The sequence below is a fragment of the Ostrea edulis genome, chromosome 4 (genome assembly GCF_947568905.1).
Source record: "Ostrea edulis chromosome 4, xbOstEdul1.1, whole genome shotgun sequence".
In the NCBI taxonomy this organism is placed as follows: Eukaryota; Metazoa; Mollusca; class Bivalvia; order Ostreida; family Ostreidae; genus Ostrea; species Ostrea edulis.
The window spans coordinates 1,149,847-1,166,844 of NC_079167.1; the positions used below are offsets into that span (position 1 = coordinate 1,149,847).

A 16,998-nucleotide genomic window follows, 5' to 3' on the forward strand; every position below is an offset into this window, starting at 1 on the left:
ACACAGAGAGTTATTTGGAAAGGCAATTTATCGGATGAAAGAAATGTAACCATTGGAGTTCCGTAAGGCTCTATTTTAAGCCCATTGTTTTTTATCCTGTATATTAATGACTATCCACAAGCACTGAAACATTCTCATGTAAATATGTATGCAGATGATACTTCACAAGATGTAACAGATAAGTCAGTGGAAAATATTGAGTCAAAGATGTGTGAAGATCTTCAGCGCAGTATAATGTGGATTAAGGAAAATAAATTAAGCTTAAACCTGTCTAAAACTCAATGTATGCTTATTGGATCGGCACAAAAATTATCAAAGCATCGAAAATTGAATTTAGTGATAAATAACCATGTCATAGAATGTGTTCAGGAGTCAAAATTACTTGGTATTATTTATTGATGAAACTTTGTCCTGGAAAAGTCATATAGAATCACTTATGAACAAGATTTCCAAGAGAATTGGCATTTTAAGAAGAATAAGATATTTTATGTCAAACGATGCGCTGCTGAAGATTTTTAATACTATGATTTTTCCACATTTTACATATTGTTGTACTATATGGAGCAATCCAAGAAATGCTGAAAATGTGAATAAGCTTTTTATATTGCAAAAACGAGCTGCAAGGGTAATTCTTAACATCAGAAATTTTGAAACACCATCCAATGTCATGTTTACAGAACTTAACTGGTTGCCTCTATCAGATTACTTTGTCTATAGAAAAGTCATTTTAGTGTATAAAGTTTTACATGGTTTAATGCCAGATTATTTAAATGTTTTTAAATATGTATCAGAAGTCAGTCAGAGGCAAACTAGAAATTCTTATTCAAATATATTGTATATACCCAGGGCAAAAACAGAATATTATAGAAGATCTTTCAGCATTTCAGGGAGCACAGTGTGGAATGCCTTGAGTCAAAATATCAGAAACTCAACGAGTGTTGCGTGTTTTAAGAGAAATTATCTTAGAGATTATCACCATACTTTTTAAGCTTCATTTTGTATTCTATTTATCTTACATTCATAATTATTTCTTAAGTTTATATGTATTCTACTTCTTTTAATCTGTGTTTATTTTACTTATTAAATATCTGTCTGTATGTATGTTATATGCAGGACCATATTGAAAACTAGCGTTATCGCTAAATATGTAATCCTGGATAAATAAAGGCCTTATTATTATTATTATATACAATCATAGCTTGTAAATCACCACTCGCTAAAATTTTCGAGTGTCCACTATTTTTACTCGCTATTTTTCAAATGTACTCGCATTTGGCGAGTATTTCACACACACACACACCGATAACTAGCCATGCCACTTGCTATTAACAACTGAAAAATCATTAATTAATTCTAGTTTCGTGAATAAATCTTAATGTATCTAGTGGAGAGGGGGTCAACTACGTTGCAATTAATTCAATAATTATATGCGAATGCTGAAATATTTCATTATTGTGTTAAAATTAGGATTATGTACAATATTATAAGTTCTATAATTTTCTCTTCTGAAACATGCCATTGCTACAAAAAAATTGTAATATGAATTTCATTTTTTTTTTAAATTAGATGGGTGCAGAATAAGGGGAGGGGGGGGGGGGGGGTAAACAAAGTTCTAAAAATTCTGGATTCACACTGTATGCATATGCAATAGTGTTGAATTTATCAATTTATTCAAAATTATCATTATATTGAAATGCGTTTAATGTTCAAAGGCAGTGCTGTTCACAGTTTTACAAACTTGACTGAAGGTTTACAACAAAGTCTTAAGACTTGGGCATTTTTATCACACAATTTAGTGACTTGGAAAGATTGAAAGTAGAAATAAGGAAAGCTAGGACTGCCTCAGTCGAGAGGATACAGTTCAGAACAAGTCACAAATCAAAGGTTATTAGCAAGTCAGTGAAGGCAGCAGAAATATAATGTAATAATAGTAAAAAAATATTTCTATCACATTCATGAATAATATAGACCATGGGCCAACAACACATTACCCCCCCCCCCCTCTCTCTCTCTCTCTCTCTAGGGATTTTTCTACACTATGATTTTTTGAAAGTGTGTATAAAATGAAGGTTGTTTGACAAATTTATGTTGGGGCGTTTTCAAGATATGGCCATTTGAAATTATAAAATTTTTGCAAATTCAATATGGCCGTTACGGTGTTCCATACAGCATTAAAGATGACAGATTGTAAACACAAACAACGGGCTAAGGGCTTCCCAGAGAGAACATCAGTGATAAATACGTATTAAAAATCAAAGACAGCGTAATGTGGAAAGTGTTACATATTTTTAAATGTCTGCAAAATGCAATTTTTATAGATACATTTCATTCATGTCTTATGAAATTATACGGGAATTCCCAAAACAACCTGTACCTATTAATTAGCATGTTTAATACTAAATAAACATTATGATATGCGGTTCATTTCCAGATACTATAACCCATATGCCTATCTTTATATAATAAACACAATAATGAGTCAGTAGATATAACTTTCAACATCAAAATCAGTCCACATTTTCATGTCTTCTCACGATATATTTAATGAATGGAATCCCATTAATGTATATAATCAATGAAAAGAAAGCACATGGGTTGCTTTTGAGTATATACATGCAAAAATGGGGGAAACCGATAAATAATGGCTCGACTATTGAGAATCGGACATATTACAAATAATGAACTACTCTATGAATTATTTAGTTTAAAGAATTATATTCCACAATATACAGTAAAATAGACAAATATATTGTCATACGTAAAATTGAACAAACTTTCAATTTTCAGATAACTTTTAAATATGTCCCATAGAAAAAAACATCTTTAAATCTTATGCCAGGAAAGTTTAAATCAGACGTTTCAAGCACCTATCAACATCAAGAATAAAGATGTATCCTATATTTTGCAGAAAATGTAGAGGATAATGACATAAAAACTTTCACAGAGCAGTTTTTCAAAGATTAGAAGACAGAGCCCCACGAATAAGAAAGGAACATATCATTTACTAGCTAGAAGCTTTAAATGGTGCCTTACATGGCCTCTATTGATGTTACAAATAATTTACAAATATTTGTTACTAGAAGTAAAATTTGAGCTTTGAGGAAGTTGCACCGAGTCAAGTGAGCTGTAAAAGACGTTCACTCAACTTAATATTGGTAACCCCCCCCCCCCCCCCCCCTTAAGTGTCTGTTCTGTAATAAAGAAACTCAAGTACAAAGGCAAAACCACAAACTGGTATAATGTGTGACAAAAACAGTAGAAGAAACCATTAAAAAAACTTGCAAAGAATAAAAGTGACAATACATGTAAATTGTTTGGTTGATTGTATATGGTTTAACGTCCATCTCGAATTTTTCATTCGTATGGAGACGTTACCATTGCTGGTGAAGGGCTGCAAAACTTAGGCTTTAATGCTTGGCGCTTACGGTCTTTTAGCAGGGAGGGATCTTTATCATGCCATAACTGCTGGGACCTCAGGTTTTGCAGTCTTATCCAAAGAACCATCCCATTTAGTCGCTTCTTACGACAAGCAAGAGATACTGAGGACCTAGCAATTCTAATCTGGATCCCACAGAACAACAATATGTAAAGTTCGATATATTGATTTGATTGCTAAAGGGGTCATGATTTATCCAACCTGTAGAAAAACCTGCACTAAGCCAATGACTGAAACAAGTCAAAAACTAAATATTATATAATTCTTAGGTCAGGGAAAGGAATTTGACTTTATCCATATACATGGCGATAAATATCGTGCAGAATTACGTGGCTGAGAGTATGACAATGCTCAGAGAGAGATACTTGTCATATATCCCAACTCACATAACAGTGATTATAAAGCTTTGAAACCTGAAATAAAAAACAGAAAGAAAATTTGGTACCAAAATCGAATTTTGGAAAACTCCAAAAACTTGCATATTCTGCATGCATTGCTACTGAACCAGCAATCGAGTGTGCATTTGCGTCAGCCCTTTCAGTCAAACGACAATTAAGTCAAAGCATCTGCTATGATAATCAAATGGTAGATTTGTGAATGCCACAAAATTGCCAATAACCTACCATGGCCACCTCTCCATCATCTCTGAATACATGACTGTGTATAGAATTTTTTTTTTTTTTTTGGGCATTTCTCTCTAAAGTCGTATCAGACAATCCAATCTAATTAAAATTAGATCTTTGATCCGCTCATGCAATCGCTACACACTTTGTGTAGCGATTGCATGAGCGGATCAAAGATCTAATTATGTTCCCTAAACAAAGTTTGGGAACATATTGTTTTTACTCTGTTTCTTATTATTATTATTATGTTCCCCAAACGAAGTTTGGGAACATATTGGTTTTACTCTGTTTCTTATTATCATTAAGGTCTTCCGTCTCCTGCGGAAGACCTTACTATTATTGTTCGCGTTCTTCTTCTTCATTATTATTATTATTAAGGTCTTCCGTCTCCTGCGGAAGACCTTACTATTATTGTTCGCGTTCTTCTTCTTCATTAAGGTCTTCCGTCTCCTGCGGAAGACCTTACTATTATTGTTCGCGTTCTTCTTCTTCATTATTATTATTATTATTTTCCTTGGTAGTACACGCGTTTTTCTCAGCCATTTCTCGATCGATTTTCACGAAATTTTCAGGAAAGATGTCTTTTGGTGACGAGACTTTGCTTGCAAAATTTAGAGCTTGACGTCACTTCCGGTCAGGAGTTATCTCTCTTTTAGTGACTTTTTGAAGGGCCTTGTTGTCCACACATCTCCTCCGTTAGTTTTGAAGCTAGAGTCTTGAAATTTCTACACAAGATAGAGTAAACATTTTAGAAGATTTGTGGGGGATTCGATTTTACCGGAGGCGATTTGCCTAAACGCTCGCCTGGACCTGAAAAAATGGATGCCAAAATTTTTCGCCGATTTCGGCGATTTTTGACCTTTCATCTCCAATATCTTTTTTCTTGCAAATATTTTGTTAAGACATGTAGAACAAAAGTTGTGCACATTTACGAGATCTTTTCGAAAATATCAAGATTTAGGGGCTAGCCCCTTAAATTAGGGATCTAGAAGGGCTCAAAGTCTAGATCAAATATCTCAAAAATCGTTAATATTTTGGTATAAGTCAAAGAACAAAAAATGTTCATCTCAACAATCCAAATCTATTCATATAAAAATTGAGGTCATATGTTACGTAATAAGGGATTTTAAGGGCCAAAACCATAAATTGTTTACCCCTTGTATCTCGAAAACGACAAATATTTTGAAAAGCAATAAAGAACAAAAGTTGTTCAGAATGATGATCTGAACAATATGCATATTTCGTTTTTACCCTATGTGGCCCCGTTAGGGAGCTACAGTTTGGCCCCTAAAAATTACTTCTAGAAATAACTCGAGAACGGTAAAGAATTTCTAAATACTTGTTGAACAAAAAATGTTTGAAATGTCATGACCTTTCTTACGATATCAAGCAAAAGGGGCTGACCCTTTAAATTAGGGGCCCAGAAGGGTCCAAAGGTTTATGAGAATATCTCAGAAACTATTAATATTTTGTAATAAGTCATTGAAGCGGAAATGTTCATCTACACGAGCTTGTTCTTATCAAATCAAAAAGTAGGTCATATGTTATGTAATAAGGGATTTTAAGGGCCAAAATCATAAATAATTGACGCCTCATATCTTGAAAACGACAAATATTTTGAAAAGCATTATTGAACAAAAGTTGTTCAGAATGATAATCTAAACAATATGTACATTTCGTTTTTTTCCCTATGTGGCCCCGTTAGGGAGCTACAGTTTGGCCCCTAAATATTTCTTGTAGAGATAACTCGAGAACGGTAAAGAATTTCTGAATACTTGTTGAGCAAAAAATGTTTAAAATGACAAGGCCTTTCTTACGATATCAAGCAAAACGGGCTGGCCCTTTAAATTAGGGGTTCAGAAGGGTCCAAATGTTTTTGAGAATATCTCAGAAACTATTAATATTTTATAATAAGTTGTAGAAGCGGAAATGTTCATCTCAACGAGCTTGATCTTATCAAATCAAAAAGTAGGTCATATGTTACGTAATTAGAGATTTTAAGGGCCAAAATCGTAAATATTTGACGCCTCATATCTTTAAAACGACATATTTTTTGAAAAGCATTATTGAACAAAAGTTGTTCAATGTGTCATAACCTATCGATCAATATCAAAAAATGGGTCTGTGGGCCTCATGGCTCGCCTGTAGAGTCGATTTTTGTCGATATCAGTCGATTTCAAAAACTTGTAACTGGTAAATATTTTGTAAGGACATATTGAACAAAAGTTGTTCAGTTTATCGAGATCTATCGATTGATATCAAGAAATAGGCCTATGGTCCTAATGGCTCGCCTGTAGAGTCGATTTTTTGTCCATATCGGTCGATCTCAATAACTTTTTACAGGTAAATATTTTGTAAAGACATATAGAACTAAAGTTGTTGAGTCTATAGAGGGCTAACAAATGACATCAAGAAATAGGCCCGCGGGCCTTATGGCTCGCCTGGAGAGTCGAATTTCAAACGAATTTCACCGCAACTTTGCTTCAGAAGCTTATGATATGAAAAATTGATTATATCTAAAGTGTCTTAAAGTCGGAAATTAAATTGGGACTCATTTGTCTTTTTTTTTTTTTTTTAACTCCGAGTGCATCAACAAATCGGACGGAAGACCTACTCGTTGCTCGCAACGAGATCGTGTCTAGTTATTATTATTATTTTCCTTGGTAGTACACGCGTTTTTGTCAGCCATTTCTCGATCGATTTTCACGAAATTTTCAGGAAAGATGTCTTTTGGTGACGAGATTTTGCTTGCAAAATTTCGTGCTTGACGTCACTTCCGGTCAGGAGTTATCTCTCTTTTAGTGACTTTTTGAAGGGCCTTGTTGTCCACGCATCTCCTCCGTTAGTTTTGAAGCTAGAGTCTTGAAATTTCTACACAAGATAGAGTAAACATTTTAGAAGATTTGTGGGGAATTCGATTTTACCGGAGGCGATTTGCCTAACAGCTCGCCTGGACCTGAAAAAATGGATGCCAAAATTTTTCGCCGATTTCGGCGATTTTTGACCTTTGATCTCCAATATCTTTTTTCTTGCAAATATTTTGTTAAGACATGTAGAACAAAAGTTGTGCACATTTACAAGATCTTTTCGAAAATATCAAGATTTAGGGGCTAGCCCCTTAAATTAGGGATCTAGAAGGGCTCAAAGTCTAGATCAAATATCTCAAAAATCGTTAATATTTTGGTATAAGTCAAAGAACAAAAAATGTTCATCTCAACAATCCAAATCTATTCATATAAAAATTGAGGTCATATGTTACGTAATAAGGGATTTTAAGGGCCAAAACCATAAAATTTTTACCCCTTGTATCTCGAAAACGACAAATATTTTGAAAAGCAATAAAGAACAAAAGTTGTTCAGAATGATGATCTGAACAATATGCATATTTCGTTTTTACCCTATGTGGCCCCGTTAGGGAGCTACAGTTTGGCCCCTAAAAATTACTTCTAGAAATAACTCGAGAACGGTAAAGAATTTCTAAATACTTGTTGAACAAAAAATGTTTGAAATGTCATGACCTTTCTTACGATATCAAGCAAAAGGGGCTGACCCTTTAAATTAGGGGCCTAGAAGGGTCCAAATGTTTATGAGAATATCTCAGAAACTATTAATATTTTGTAATAAGTCATTGAAGCGGAAATGTTCATCTAAACGAGCTTGTTCTTATCAAATCAAAAAGTAGGTCATATGTTACGTAATAAGGGATTTTAAGGGCCAAAATCATAAATAATTGACGCCTCATATCTTGAAAACGACAAATATGTTGAAAAGCATTATTGAACAAAAGTTGTTCAGAATGATAATCTAAACAATATGTACATTTCGTTTTTTCCCTATGTGGCCCCGTTAGGGAGCTACAGTTTGGCCCCTAAATATTTCTTGTAGAGATAACTCGAGAACGGTAAAGAATTTCTAAATACTTGTTGAGCAAAAAATGTTTCAAATGACAAGGCCTTTCTTAAGATATCAAGCAAAACGGGCTGGCCCTTTAAATTAGGGGTTCAGAAGGGTCCAAATGTTTTTGAAAATATCTCAGAAACTATTAATATTTTATAATAAGTTGTAGAAGCGGAAATGTTCATCTCAACGAGCTTGATCTTATCAAATCAAAAAGTAGGTCATATGTTACGTAATTAGAGATTTTAAGGGCCAAAATCGTAAATATTTGACGCCTCATATCTTTAAAACGACATATTTTTTGAAAAGCATTATTGAACAAAAATTGTTCAATGTGTCATAACCTATCGATCAATATCAAAAAATGGGTCTGTGGGCCTCATGGCTCGCCTGCAGAGTCGATTTTTGTCGATATCAGTCGATTTCAAAAACTTGTAACTGGTAAATATTTTGTAAGGACAAATTGAACAAAAGTTGTTCAGTTTATCGAGATCTATCGATTGATATCAAGAAATAGGCCTATGGTCCTAATGGCTCGCCTGTAGAGTCGATTTTTTGTCCATATCGGTCGATCTCAATAACTTTTTACAGGTAAATATTTTGTAAAGACATATAGAACTAAAGTTGTTGAGTCTATAGAGGGCTAACAAATGACATCAAGAAATAGGCCCGCGGGCCTTATGGCTCGCCTGGAGAGTCGAATTTCAAACGAATTTCACCGCAACTTTGCTTCAGAAGCTTATGATATGAAAAATTGATTATATCTAAAGTGTCTTAAAGTCGGAAACTAAATTGGGACTCATTTATCTTTTTTTTGGTTTTTTTAACTCCGAGTGCATCAACAAATCGGACGGAAGACCTACTCGTTGCTCGCAACGAGATCGTGTCTAATTAAGGTCTTCCGTCTCCTGCGGAAGACCTTACTATTATTGTTCGCGTTCTTCTTCTTCATTATTATTATTATTATTATTATTTTCCTTGGTAGTACACGCGTTTTTCTCAGCCATTTCTCGATCGATTTTCACGAAATTTTCAGGAAAGATGTCTTGTGATGACGAGACTTTGCTTGCAAAATTTCGTGCTTGACGTCACTTCCGGTCAGGAGTTATCTCTCTTTTAGTGACTTTTTGAAGGGCCTTGTTGTCCACGCATCTCCTCCATTAGTTTTGAAGCTAGAGTCTTGAAATTTCTACACAAGATAGAGTAAACATTTTAGAAGATTTGTGGGGGATTCGATTTTACCGGAGGCGATTTGCCTAAACGCTCGCCTGGACCTCAAAAAATGGATGCCAAAATTTTTCGCCGATTTCGGCGATTTTTGACCTTTGATCTCCAATATCATTTTTCTTGCAAATATTTTGTTAAGACATGTAGAACAAATTTTTTTAAAGTTGTGCACATTTACAAGATCTTTTCGAAAATATCAAGATTTAGGGGCTAGCCCCTTCAATTAGGGATCTAGAAGGGCTCAAAGTCTAGATCAAATATCTCAAAAATCGTTAATATTTTGGTATAAGTCAAAGAACAAAAAATGTTCATCTCAACAATCCAAATTTATTCATATAAAAATTTAGGCCATATGTTACGTAATAAGGGATTTTAAGGGCCAAAACCATAAATTGTTTACCCCTTGTATCTCGAAAACGACAAATATTTTGAAAAGCAATAAAGAACAAAAGTTGTTCAGAATGATGATCTGAACAATATGCATATTTCGTTTTTACCCTATGTGGCCCCGTTAGGGAGCTACAGTTTGGCCCCTGAAAAGTACTTCTAGAAATAACTCGAGAACGGTAAAGAATTTCTAAATACTTGTTGAACAAAAAATGTTTGAAATGTTACGATATCAAGCAAAAGGGGCTGACCCTTTAAATTAGGGGCCCAGAAGGGTCCAAAGGTTTATGAGAATATCTCAGAAACTATTAATATTTTGTAATAAGTCATTGAAGCGGAAATGTTCATCTAAACGAGCTTGTTCTTATCAAATCAAAAAGTAGGTCATATGTTACGTAATAAGGGATTTTAAGGGCCAAAATCATAAATAATTGATGCCTCATATCTTGAAAACGACAAATATTTTGAAAAGCATTATTGAACAAAAGTTGTTCAGAATGATAATCTAAACAATATGTACATTTCGTTTTTTCCCTATGTGGCCCCGTTAGGGAGCTACAGTTTGGCCCCTAAATATTTCTTGTAGAGATAACTCGAGAACGGTAAAGAATTTCTAAATACTTGTTGAGCAAAAAATGTTTCAAATGACAAGGCCTTTCTTACGATATCAAGCAAAACGGGCTGGCCCTTTAAATTAGGGGTTCAGAAGGGTCCAAATGTTTTTGAGAATATCTCAGAAACTATTAATATTTTATAATAAGTTGTAGAAGCGGAAATGTTCACCTCAACGAGCTTGATCTTATCAAATCAAAAAGTAGGTCATATGTTACGTAATTAGAGATTTTAAGGGCCAAAATCGTAAATATTTGACGCCTCATATCTTTAAAACGACATATTTTTTGAAAAGCATTATTGAACAAAAGTTGTTCAATGTGTCATAACCTATCGATCAATATCAAAAAATGGGTCTGTGGGCCTCATGGCTCGCCTGTAGAGTCGATTTTTGTCGATATCAGTCGATTTCAAAAACTTGTAACTGGTAAATATTTTGTAAGGACATATTGAACAAAAGTTGTTCAGTTTATCGAGATCTATCGATTGATATCAAGAAATAGGCCTATGGTCCTAATGGCTCGCCTGTAGAGTCGATTTTTTGTCCATATCGGTCGATCTCAATAACTTTTTACAGGTAAATATTTTGTAAAGACATATAGAACTAAAGTTGTTGAGTCTATAGAGGGCTAACAAATGACATCAAGAAATAGGCCCGCGGGCCTTATGGCTCGCCTGGAGAGTCGAATTTCAAACGAATTTCACCGCAACTTTGCTTCAGAAGCTTATGATATGAAAAATTGATTATATCTAAAGTGTCTTAAAGTCGGAAATTAAATTGGGACTCATTTGTCTTTTTTTTTTTTTTTTTTTTAAACTCCGAGTGCATCAACAAATCGGACGGAAGACCTACTCGTTGCTCGCAACGAGATCGTGTCTAGTTATTATTATTATTCTTTCTTTCTTCTTGGAACTTTTTTGTCCACGAGTGTTCTCAGAAACTACTCAAGGGATCAATATGAAACCTTTTTAGGATGATAGTATAGCATATGTAGATGTGCGGAACGAATGTCATTTTGTCTGAAAATGCATGCATGTGCATGCACGTGCATTGGATTTTTTGTTTACAAACTTTGGAATCAGTCTAACTTTTTTATTTTTCAATGAAATCGTTTGCTATTTATATCGTAGGTATAACATGGAACCCTTAACTGTTTGGCATCGTCAAAATTTCAATTCTGCACGCGCATGCACGTGTGCTTCAATTTGATTGGATAATACAAAACCGTTTATAACATTCATGCCAATCAAGGAAATTTAATGATATTTACAGGATAGGTAGACATGTCAAATATCTACAGATCGATGTAATAAAAATTGCAAACGCGCATGCGCACGCACGTGTATTGTCTTTTGAAGGTTCAATTCTTTCGATGACCATAACTTTTTTGTTTTTTGTCAAAATCTTTTCAAACTTGTATTGTATATGTATCTTGATATTCTTAACAAAAGTGTACAGTCATAATTACCATCAGGCACGTGCATGCACGTGTGCTAAATTCTGATTGGACGATTTTCAAATCGCCATAACTTTCTTATAAATGATGGAAACAATATGAAATTTATACTGTAAGTATATCTATCAAATGTCTATTGAATGACATCAACACTGATGCTGAGTCATACTCACGTGCGCGTGTATGCACGTGCATAGCTTTTCTTTCATTTTTCGGGTACTAAAATGGTCATAACTATTGAATTAAAAACTCAAATGAATTCAAATTTACCCTGAGGATCTATGATATGAATGTCTATGAAATGGTGTCAACAAATTTTCGATTGTGAAAATCGCGTGCGCGTGAATGCGCTTGCAATGTAATTTTTGACGTCTATATTTAAGTATTGGTCTATAACATTTTGAGATTGCAATGAATAGGTTTGAAAATTAGGTTGCAGGTATGTTTTGGGCCTCTCAATTTATTAATAGTCTCAAAATCACTTCCCTGCATGCGCATGCACGTTCGCTTAATTCTGATTGGACGATTTTGAAATGCCAATAACTTTCTTATGAGTGAAGAATCGATACCAAATTCATATAGTAAGTATATTGTTCAAATGTCTATTGAATAGCATCAACAAAATTGCTGTGTGGTACTCACGCGCACGTGTATGCACGTGCATTGATTTCGGTCTTTGTAGTTTTGAGTTGCCGTTAATTTCTCGTTTTTCATTGAACAGTTGTGAAACTTCTCTTGTACTCATATAGTAAGACTTCTGATGTATCGAGATGGTCGAATTATGTATATGCACGTGCATGCATGTACGTGCACAAAACTCTCAGATCTTTATAACTGATTTGTATTAGCATGAAATGGACTGAACGTTATAAAATAGTTATATATTCACATGTTTCACAGTTTGCAATGGTCAAAACCACTTGTACTGAAATAAATGACACCACTTGCTAAATGGGGGAATGTTTGGGGAACATCTGTAACGGTCCCCGTTACAATAAGTACTAGTTAAGGTCTTCCGTTACCAACGGAAGACCTTATAGTGATTCTACTGTTTATTATTATTATTATTTTTTTTCCCTTTCGTCTCCGAGACCGTTGGATGGATTTTCCTGAAACTTTCACAGATTATAGAGAAGGATGGTACCTCGAGGCATTTTTTTCATTTTCTCAAAATTCACTTCCGGTCGCAAGATATGTCCAATTTCCATCTTTTTACAAGACATCTTGTCCAGCGTTTTTCTCAGAAACGGTAAAAGATAGAGTCACCAAATTTTCAGAGTTAATAGATCTCACTTCGTAGGCGTGCAGTAGGGAGTTAAGAATGTCGGCCGTCACTTCCGGTCGTCACCGGAAGTGATTAAAGGAATCATGAATTTCAAACTTTTTTCTTTCAAATTGAAACCTATTTCGGTTTACTATATCTCGTTCTTATTCTCAAAAAATGTTGACCCCACCGGAAGTTGAATCTTCAACTTCCGGTTATATCAAATAAAGACTATTCATTCTCTCATTTTTCAGTGCCATAAATCTCGGTCATGAAACTAGTTAATGAGTTTAGTTTTACATATATTATAGTCACTATAAATGTCTAGAGTATATTTAAATATTTTTGTAAAATTTACTTCCGGTCGGCAAATACGGCTTATTAGCTGTTTTCGTTGTCCAGCGTTTTTCTCAGAAACGGTAAACGATAGAGTCACCAAATTTTTAGAGTTAAAAGATTTCACTTTGTAGGCGTGCAGTAGGGGGTTAAGAATGTCGGCCGTCACTTCCGGTCGTCACCGGAAGTGATTAATGAATCATAAATTTCAAACATTTTTCTTTCAAATTGAAACCTATATTGGTTTACTAGGTCTCGTTCCAATTCTTAAAAAATGTTGACCCCACCGGAAGTTGAATCTCCAACTTCCGGTTATATCAAAGAAAGACTATTCATTCTCTCATTTTTCAGTGCCATAAATCTCGGTCATAAAACAAGTTAAGGATTTGAATTTTACATATGTTATAGACACTATAAATGTCTAGAGTATATTTATATATTTTTGTAAAATTCACTTCCGGTCGTGAGATATGAGGTGGACATGTTCAAACCTTGTTTTTTCAGTTTCTCAATAATGAGTATAGATAGACGCTTGAAACTTGTAGAGTTGATCAACTAACATTAGTCGATTGTACACATACATTCAATTTTTTCGTCCGGCACTTTCGGTCTATACCGGAAGTGTTTAAAAAAATGTCGATTTTCCGATTTCTTCGAGTGATTTCTCAGAGATGACTGGATATATTTTCTTGACATTTTCAGGAATACTGTCTTATGAAATGACCTTGCTATAATTATTTTTGTTTTTACAAAATTCACTTCCGGTCGGAAAATACAGCCGATTTTCTGTTTCTCAAAAGAAATTTTCTCCAGCATTTTTCTTGGAAAAGGTAAAATATAGGTTCATCAAATATTCAGGGATGATCAATCTCCGTTTATAAGCGTGCAGTAGGGGGTTGAACATGTCGACCGTCACTTCCTGTCGTCACCGGAAGTGATGGAAAGAATCGCAAATTTCAAACTTTTTCTTTTAAATTGAAACCTACACTGGTTTATTAACTCTCTTTCAAAGTGTCAAGAGAATATTGAGTCTGTCGGTAGTCAAAACAACTACTTCCGGTTTCTTGATAAAATACCTTTTTACTTTTCGTCTCTTTGTCCCCATAAATCTCGCTTATATTTGGAGTCTTTCATATGATTTTCACATGTCTTTATAAAAGTACCAACTTCTAAAGTTTTGATAATTTTGTTTTTCAAAATTGACTTCCGGTCGGTAGTAACCTACTACTTTTTCTTTCTCTAGTCTACTTCTTTTTGTTGAGAACTCCTTCAGATAGAGACGTGAAATTTTCAGAGAATATACACAGTAAAGAGTCGCTGTCATTTATAGGAAAACGCATCTGAATAGTACTTCCGGTCGTCACCGGAAGTTACGAGAAAGGAGTAAAAAATTCGATAATACATTTCTCATTGATTGTTAATGCACATTTTCTGATACATTTAAATGGTTTTCGTAGGAATAAAAAGCTCTTTACCGGAAGTGGTCAAACGGAAGACCTACTCATTACTAGTAATGAGTTTCTAGTTATTATTAGGGTCTTCCGTCTTCAGCGGAAGACCCTTCTATTATTCTATTGTTGATTTTTCACTTTTCTTATTATTAGGGTCTTCCGTCTTCAGCGGAAGACCCTTCTATTATTCTATTGTTGATTTTTCACTTTTCTTCTTCTTATTATTATTATTCTTTTTTTTTCTCCTTACCGATTTTTGTGCAGAAGATTTCTCGGAGATGGATGGATCAATTTGCTTCAAATTTTCAGGATTGATGCGTTGCCATTTGAAGTTTGTACCGCCGTTTCAATTTTCGAAAAATCACTTCCGGTTGGAAGTTATCCCCCTTTTATCGATTTTCAGATGACCATTTTGTCCAGACAAAAACTCAAAAACGATAAAAGCTAGAGTGCTGAAATTTTCAGTGATGTTAGAAGACATGTTGTAGTTGTGCACCTGGGTTTTCAAAATTTCCGGAAGTGCCTAGTATGGAAGCTCGGTAGGGGTCGAAAATGGAGTTTAAAAAAGTGTCTCATTTTTCTCCACGTTTTAAATCATAACTTTTTACTCGTAAATATTTTGCTTAGACATATATAACAAAAGTTGTACAGTTTATTGAGATCTTTCGTGTCATATCAAGAAATGGGCCCATAGGCCTCATGGCTTGCCTGAACCATTGAGTTTCTGTTACAATGATTAACTTTTTTCTCACGAAACTTTTGATAAGACATGTAGAATAAAAGTTGTTCAGGTTTGCAAGATCTATCTAATGATATCAAAAAATAGGCCTCAGGGCGTCATGGCTCGCCTGAACAGTCGAATTTGTATCACAATTAATAACATTAATAACTTTTTTCTCGAGAAACTTTTGACAAGACATGTTGAACAAAAGTTGTTCAGTTTCGCAAGGGTTAACTAACGATGTTAATAAATAGGCCTGCGGGTCTCATGGCTCACCTGAACAGTTGGGTTATTGTTGCAATCTATAACATTTTTGTCAAGAAACTTTTAATAAGACATCTTGAACAAAAGTTGTTCAGTTTTGCAAGATCTTTCGAACAACATCATGAAAAAGGCCAACAGGCCTCATGGCTCGCCTGAACAGTTTGATCAGTGTCACAATCACTAACTTTTTTCTCGAGAATCTTTTGAGAAGACATGTAGGACAAAAGTTGTTCAGTTTTGCAAGATCTTTCAAACGATATCAAGAAAAAGGCCCACGGGCCTTATGACTCGCCTTAACAGTGATAAATGTCGCATAACGTTATACTCGTAAATATTTTGATTAGACATATATAACAAAAGTTGTACAGTTTATTGAGATCTTTCGTGCCGTATCAAGAAATGGGCCCATGGGCCTCATGGATCGCCTGAACCATTGAGTTTCTGTTACAATGATTAACTTTTTCCTCACGAAACTCTGATAAAACATGTAGAATAAAAGTTGTTCAGTTTTACAAGATCTATCTAATGATATCAAAAAATAGGCCTGCGGGCGTCATGGCTCGCCTGAACAGTCAAATTTGTATCACAATTAATAACATTAATAACTTTTTTCTCGAGAAACTTTTGATAAGACATGTAGAACAAAAGTTGTTCAGATTCGCAAGCGTTACTAACGATGTTAAGAATAAGGCCTGCGGGTCTCATGGCTCACCTGAACAGTTGGGTTATTGTTGTAATCTATAACATTTTAGTCAAGAAACTTTTAATGAGACATCTAGAGCAAAAGTTGTTCAGTTTTGCAAGATGTTTCAAACAACATCATGAAAAAGGCGAACAGGCCTCATGGCTCGCCTGAAGAGTTTGATTAGTGTCACAATCAATAGCTTTTTTCTGGAGAAACTTTTGATAAAACATGTAGACCAAAAGTTGTTCAAGTTTGCAAGATCTTTCAAACGATATCAAGAAAAAGGCCCACGGGCCTTATGACTCGCCTTAACAGTCTGATAAATGTCGCAATCAATAACTTTTTTCTTAAGAAAATTTCCATAGGACATGTAGAAAAAAATTTGTTCAGTTTTGCGAGATATATCTAGAATGATATAAAAAAAAAAAATAGGCCTCCGGGCGGCATGACTCGCCTGATCAGTCGAATCTGTATCGCAGTAAATAAGATTAACTTTTTTCTCGAAAAAAAGCTGACCCCTTTAATTAGTTGCCGAGAGGTAGAGAGAGTCTTTAATTTATAACATTTAAATGATCAATATTTGTAAAACATTACCAAAGCTAAATTGTACGTCTAGACAATATATTTGTATCATTATT

General features: G+C 34.5%; 1 protein-coding gene across 4 annotated transcripts in view; it reads right to left on the bottom strand.

The window, feature by feature from the left end:
* Nucleotides 1-16,998, bottom strand: part of LOC125668850 (uncharacterized) — a 95,266-nt gene that overhangs the window by 60,407 nt on the left and 17,861 nt on the right. The gene's annotated exons all lie outside the window — the stretch shown is intronic.